This window comes from Fundulus heteroclitus, chromosome 23 (assembly GCF_011125445.2).
Source record: "Fundulus heteroclitus isolate FHET01 chromosome 23, MU-UCD_Fhet_4.1, whole genome shotgun sequence".
In the NCBI taxonomy this organism is placed as follows: Eukaryota; Metazoa; Chordata; class Actinopteri; order Cyprinodontiformes; family Fundulidae; genus Fundulus; species Fundulus heteroclitus.
This window is the reverse complement of record NC_046383.1, coordinates 34928046-34935258: the sequence shown is the minus strand read 5'-3', so window position 1 is coordinate 34935258 and position 7213 is coordinate 34928046. Positions and strand designations below refer to the sequence as shown.

Below are 7213 nucleotides of genomic sequence, written 5' to 3'. Positions count from 1 at the left end.
ACATCCTGAAATAATATTAACTTGAATGGATGAGTCAACTGCATGCAGTATCTGCTGATGTAGGTAGGACCAGTGTCCTGGTCCTACCTACATCAGCGACCCTTTGTCCCCGTATAGACTCCTTCCAGAACCTTAAGCTCCTCGATCGAAGCCTCAGATATTCCTCAGTGTAGGCTGACTCATGAGCGAACTGGAGGTCTCTGTTGGTTCCCAGACTGGAGAACAGTCTTCCTTTGTATGTCAGGATGGCAAATTCTCTTTAGCGTAGGAACTCATGGTTGAAGCTCTTAGGACGCTGCTAATAGAGGTTGAATAGTTCAATGACAGTAGAATGTGACAGCAACAAAATTAATCTAATTGAAGGCGTTTTATCATGATTGGGAAGGCCTCTGTATGGTGTTTCATGCCGATGTTATTCTATTCAAAGCAAAATGCTTTTCTCTCCTGGCTCTGTTTGTGTCTCGGCGAACAACAGCAGAGGCAGCCCTTTTCTAGGCTCTCCTAAAGATATTTTGGGGAAGTCCCTTTATTAACAGTTGAAGGTATGTTGAGAGATCGGGGGATGCGTCTGTTTGCTTAAGAGCAAAATCTGATAACATGTAGGCTTAACTGACCCGTGTCGCTTTGAATTAGGTAACTGGTGTCTTGCTAAAGTACGCACACTCCTTAAGATTTTTCCCATTTGCCCATGGTGAAACACGGGGGAAATGTGTCCTTTCCACACCTTTGTTTCCCAGAAAAAAAACGCAGTTCGACAAAGCCTTCTAGTCCTCTCTGGTTTGTGTCCCATGCAGAGGTATTCACTCTGACAAGATTCAGCACATCGCTTCAGGAGGAGAGTGTGAGACATCAGAGGAGAAAGAGGAGAAAGAATGGAAAGGAAGGAGAGGAGGAGGAGGAGGAGGAGGAGGATGTAGGAATTCCTGCATGTCCAGGCTGGCAACACTGACAGCTCAGATGCAAAAAGACACTTACTGCTACAGCACGGTTGCACAAGGGAATCATGCAGGATCTAAAAGCCACCACGATATCAACACATCTGGCTCTCTGCGTGGCGGGGACGGTAAATCCAGTGAGCTGAAGGTTCTGCTGGTTGATGCCTCGCTGGGAAGGTCTTTTGTGCTGACTTTGTACCTTCAGACGTGTGAAGGTAGCTGGTCACCGCAGCGGCAGGCATGACTAACTCTGCGTCAGTCCGTCTACAACTACAAGGCCTTACTTATCTCCTGAATCTCGTAGTATGGGCCAATAATCCTGAGAGTGGAATGGTTGAGGCATGCTCTCAAGGAAGAAAACAAGACACTGTGCCATACGTTGCTCAAAGAGGACATAATGGAGGCTAAAAGTAGGAGGTCTGAGGCTGAAAGAGGCTCGAGGCTGGGCTGCAGGTTGACCTTCTAGTGGGACAACGACCCTAAACACACAACTTCAATGGAATCCATGAGATCCAGGCATGCTATCAATGGTCCAGTCAAAGTCCAGAATTAAATACAAAAGAAAAACAAAAAACAAAAAAACAAAAAACACAGCTGTAAGTGCAGAGGACAGTGAATCTGCATGATAGTGGCCCCGAAGCTGGTTCTAAGCAAATGTAAACTAAGCTGCTGCTGCTTCATAGGCTTCTCATAAAGCCTTGGCTCTTTATACCGTAGATCTAACATTTGTTTTTTTGTTCATTAAGAATGAGAAGTTTGTTACATTTGATTTGAAGGTTTTAACATAAATAGATTAAAATATTCTATTTTGTTGAAGATTTAAAAATAATATTTAAAAGAATTGGCAGGTAGTAGAAGTGCAAACAGTAACATTCATGGTTTAATTGCTGCACTAACTACAGTCTGTTGCTACGAGCTTGAGTTTGTTTTTTTCACTGACACATCTAAGAAAATATTAACGAATAAGTGACTGCCTTTGAGCCCAGCCAATTAAAGCTGGCCCCCTGTCTCCATGTCCGTATTAAAATTCTGAACAGGACGAGGGGCCTCAAATCAAGTTCTGCTTCAGGCCCCACACAAGCTTGCGCCGGCCCTGGTGGACCCTTTGAATTAAGAACTATGTTGTCACTCAAAAGCCTGATAAAATATGAAAAAGTTTGAGGCTTCATGTGGGAAAATGTGAAAAAGTTCAGCAAGCGGGAACTTTTATACCAAACTAAACTAAACTTTGAAGAGTATTAATTTCAAAGCTCCTGCAGCTGAACTTCTCCTCTTGGATGTAACCATCAGCATGTCCTTATGCTCAAGGTCCTTTACTTTAGATTTTTTCTTTGATATTTAATATTCATCTTTTTGTTTTTAAATCAGGACAGCGAAAATATTTCGCATTTAAATAAATACATTTGAACAAGAAGCTCCTCCAGGAGCAGCGAGCCTCCTGTGCCGGTGCTCCCTGGGCTGGACTAGGCCCTGGAGGCGGGCTGCTCCCCGGGGCGAAGGGGGCGGAGCGGCTCCGCTCACCGGGCGGCGTCAGCCCTACAAGACGGGACGGAGCGGCACAGGCAGGCCGACAGAGGCACGCGTTTCCCCGGGCTGGTGTCACCGAACTGCCGCAGCGGACTTCAGGTGAGGACCTGTTCTGGCTTATTACGGCTTTATTACCGAGGCACATATCCCGCTCTGTAGCAGCTGTTTCCCAGTGGAAATAAGTATATATATATATATATATATGTATATATATATATATATATATATATATATATATATATATATATATATATCTATATATATATATTATATATATATATATATATTATATATTTAATTACAATGTCCGCAGATCTCTGGTTAAGAATCGCTGGTAAATTAGCGTTAGATGAGCATACAGCACCAATATCCAACGTGGAGATGTTGATGTCCTGGTTATGTGAGCAAAGCTGGTGTTTTTGCCTCTGGCGGCTGGACCTGGGGTGGGACAGCCAGAGAAGAGCAGAGCTGTACCTGTTTTCTCTACATCAGCTGTTTCTGAACTAGAGGTGATCAGCTGGACAGGGTGCTTCAGTGGTGACTTCTGCTAGAGGTGGACTAAATTTGCTCCGACCCAGTCAGACATCCAGTGTGAACCCAATGTGGGGCTGTTGTCATTGACGCCAGAGAACTAGAGGGCAGGTAATTCCCCTAAAAACAGGGACATCTAGTGGCAGTAAGATGCACACCTTCTCTGAGTATTTCACATGCCCCCCAGTTGACAGACTTAATAGAAAGCCTCTGATGTGGTCTGTTTTCCTGAACTTGGCGGCCTAGTGGTTAGATCAGGGTGTGTGCATCCTTAGGTGGCTGCAAATTACCCCCCCCCCCCCCACACACACACACACACCCACACCCATAGTGGCAGCCCACCGCTCCCTAACAGATGGGTTACATGCAAATGACACATTTCATTGGAATGCACAAAATGTTGCAATGACTAATTAAAATGATGATGATTACTTAAAGAACAAAAAGCATTACAGATGCTTAAATCCACCGATGGACGATTGGATTAGGCCGATTTTCCCTTGATTGGGGATCAGCAGATCCTGTTTCTTGAATTTAACAGACCTAAGAGGACGTCATCGGGGTTTTTTTGTCTGTAAACGCAACAGTCACGAGCGTGCACTCTGGTCTACTTCTCTGAGACAAATCAAAGTCAAAGCTTAGTGACGTATCCTTCGATGCATAAATGAGGAGGATTTTGTAATTCCCTCAAAACCTACCACTCTGTCATAACCTTCAACACAGTTTTCTTCTTTCATATGTTGCTGTCTACTGAAAAAAACAAAGTCCAAAGAAAATATGAAAGTGGCATCAGCCTGGAAACCCTTTTCAATGCATCACTGGCTGAACGTGCAGCCACCATCAAGAAAAACAGAAATAAAAAGGCTGTTGGGACATTCGGTTCCACCCCGCTGCTAAATTTATGTTACTGTACAAACCTGTTGAAATTTAGGCTGCACGATCAACCATGGACTGAATCCAGTCCATTTTTCATTTAATTAGCACTGATGGTTTAGGTTAAATAGTAAAAAACACTAAAGTAGAAAGAATGCATTAACATGACCTTTTTATGGCTGGCTAAGTCAGTAGTTTGTAGCAGCCACTGCCTTGGCAATGCTGTCTGAATGGTATTTGCAGATGTAAAAAAAAATAAAATGTGTTCATTATTCAAATAATGTGGGTAACAGTATAACTGTGCTACATAAGACCCAGTTTCATGGTCCCATAATGCCTTTGTCACGGGTGGTTTGTGAAATGTTTCTAGCCCTTCGCCACCTGCATGTGTGACGATTCTCACGCGCCTCTTTTTGACTATTCGGCCATCACGTTTGCATGCCCTCCCTTAAACTGAACTCTCGTTTGTTTGCCGTGCTGCAGCCTAATTAGAGCATGCAAAGAAGGGCCGGGCAGATTTAGACGCAGAGAGGTCTGGATTGAGTGAGGCTGACACGCTTCGGGTCCTAAACGTAGGACAACGGCTTCCTTTTTCAGGCAGGCCTTCACAGCTCTGTTGAGAGCAGCAGGTTTAAGGGGGCGGGGCCTTCCAGCCAACTGCACCTTCTTATTCTAATGCGGCTGTCTTTTGAGATTGATGGCAAATCCAACAAGCCAACATGGTCTCGAAATACTAGCTCCCTGCAGCAGGTGCTAAACTTAAATAAAAATATTGGAGGAGGAATTTTACATAATCATAAAAAAAGCGAACGCGTTCAGGACTTTTCTTTGTGCTTAGGTCACATCGTTGCTTGGGTACAGAACACCAACACCATGAGTGGTTCGCTTTATTACCAGTACAATATGAGGTTAAAGTCTGAATCTTAAAGAAAGCAAGATGTGTAGATTGGACCCCGTAGACGTGACTGGCTCACAGATACTCTAGAAGGGTGTTGGTCATTTCACTCCTTCACCACTTTGGTTCGCTTGCGGTTTGCAAATCAGACGTTTTCACACCATCAAAGCATCCAATCCGATCCAGGGGGACAGTGTGCTTCGACAGCCAATGGTCTAAAGTAAATTTCTGTATTCTTCTCATATTTTACTGTCAGATCATGTGGTTTTTGTGATACAGATAAATTATATCTACAGGTAAGCAGTCCCGTGACATCATTTTGGTTTGATCTGGGATAAACTGAACTGATCTGGGATAAACTGAGCCGGAGCTACTGTCAACCATATTCTAGACCCTGTTTTCCATCTGTGCATTTGAATTAATAGTCTCTTATTTGTTTGGAGACAAACTGTGACTGTAAGATATCTTCCTTTTCATCATGCAATGCTTGTTATCAGGTGTACCTCAGTGGAACGGCTCTCGTCTCTTTAATGGACTCTCTGCAGCTAAAAGCCCTCTCCATCAAAACCCAGCTGAATCAAAATCAGGACAGGGTCCTCTCACTGCCTCCTGTTTCTGGAACTGGACCTCCCCATTAGTACTCAGGTTTTATGCAATGTAATACGATGCCAAGGTGCAGAAACTCTGCCTCTTCAGCCGAGCTGCACATGCAGCATGTTTTATCTGGAAGCAGGCGCCTTTAAGAGCTGATGCTCTTCGTCAACTCGGGTTTGGCCTTTTTTGACCGAACCTGGTTGAAGAAATCCCAGGTTGCAGTTCACTAAATCTGATCTTTGATCTCAAACCTCAGCTCGTGAGAGTGATTATCCGGTAGTAGAAGGTTTATCAAAACATTTCAGCCTGCAACAAGCAGATATAGATCGAATCCGTCTTTTAGATGGAGCCATTGAATAACCTAACAGAGGAACTATGATAGATATCTGTTTACACAAGCTGACATTCCTTTCTGTGACTACCATTAGAAAATGATGACAGGTCTGATGAAGGCTGCAATATTTATATTAGTATTGATGAACCCATAAAGGTCTCCAGACCGCCGGAGCTGCAGACGCTTGTTTTGAACACAGCCAGCCTGTGGCTTCCTGCTGCAGTAATGCTCCAGACTGAATGAGAGGATCCTACCATAGTCCGTCTTTCCCATTTGAAGACAAAAAAAGAAAAACGTAGAGTAGCTGGGGTGCTGTTCCATCCGGCTTTGACCCGGATGAATTTCCACCGCCTTGACGTAATCCACCGTCAGGAGGAGGAACCTGACGGCAGCGCTGCAGTCTGTTTCAGGATGAATGCGTCAGCAGGCTTGAAACTGTCGTCTCTCCCACAGGTCGTCAGCATGACTGAGAAGGTGAGCGCCGAGGAGATGGAGGAGATCAGGGAGGGCTTCCAGAAAGTGGGTGAGTGAACGTTCAATATGCAGATCCCGCAGATACGCCATGGCGCTTCGGTTTGGGGCACAACAGCTGATGAGCATGTGTGAGTCTGAGGACAAGCTCAGAGCCAGATGTGGGAGAATTTATTGTTGGCCCTGCTAAGGATAGGTCTGAGCCTTAATGTGAGTTCATCTTTTATAGCAGTGTTATTAAATAAATTCATTAATAACTCATAGAAATGGGTTTATTGTGAAGAAACAGTTCTATGTGAAGAAGAAATGGAATTAATAACCTTTCACAAGGTTGGTCTTTGAGTTAAGAGATCTGTGACCAATCTCTGTACATCGTCCAGATATAGAAGGTTCATTGTGTGTTCCTGTTTCAAGCTTTTTGGATAATTTTCCTATTAAAAAAACAACAATGACTATCCATTTTCCATTTACAGGTAGTTTCTAACAGATCTTTTCCTACTGAAAATCTGCCACATATTCCAGAGTCAATGACGCAGTTCTAACAAGGTTCCCAGGGCATCCCGAAGTCAAAAGGCCCACAGCAAGATAGAACCCCCTCTGTACTGTACGGTTGACATGAATAGCTCAATCTTCATCTCATCTGATCAAAGCACACAATTCCAGTTAAAGTCCCAGTTACGTTTAGCAAACTCCGCATATGTTTACATCTGTGATGGCAGGAAAGAAAACGCTTTTCCTCGCATATCATGGTTGTCATAGAAACTCAGTGACCCTAAGAAGTCACCCTTTGCTGTAGTTTTCTAACCGCGAGCTCTGGGGATTGTTGTGTGACCTCCTTTACCCTCCTCCTCCTCACCGTGGGTGCCTTCCTGTCTGTGCCGGCAGCACTACTGAGCGCTCATCGTCTGGCAAACATGCGGCGGCAGCGCTTTTATCAGCATGTTTCCAAACAGCCTGTGTGGCACTGAGTCTTCTTTTACTCCCCCACCGTGTCTAGATGTGGACGGCAGCGGTTACATCTGCGCCTCGGAGCTGGGCGATCTGTTCCGGAGG

At 44.4% G+C, this 7213-nt stretch overlaps 1 long non-coding RNA gene across 1 annotated transcript; it reads left to right on the top strand.

Moving 5' to 3' along the window:
* Positions 1-2455: 2455 nt before the first annotated feature.
* Positions 2456-7210, top strand: LOC118557310. The gene is made up of 3 exons (XR_004927794.1): positions 2456-2561; positions 6143-6212; positions 7158-7210. It is a non-coding gene; the product is annotated as an uncharacterized LOC118557310 (long non-coding RNA).
* Positions 7211-7213: the final 3 nt, after the last annotated feature.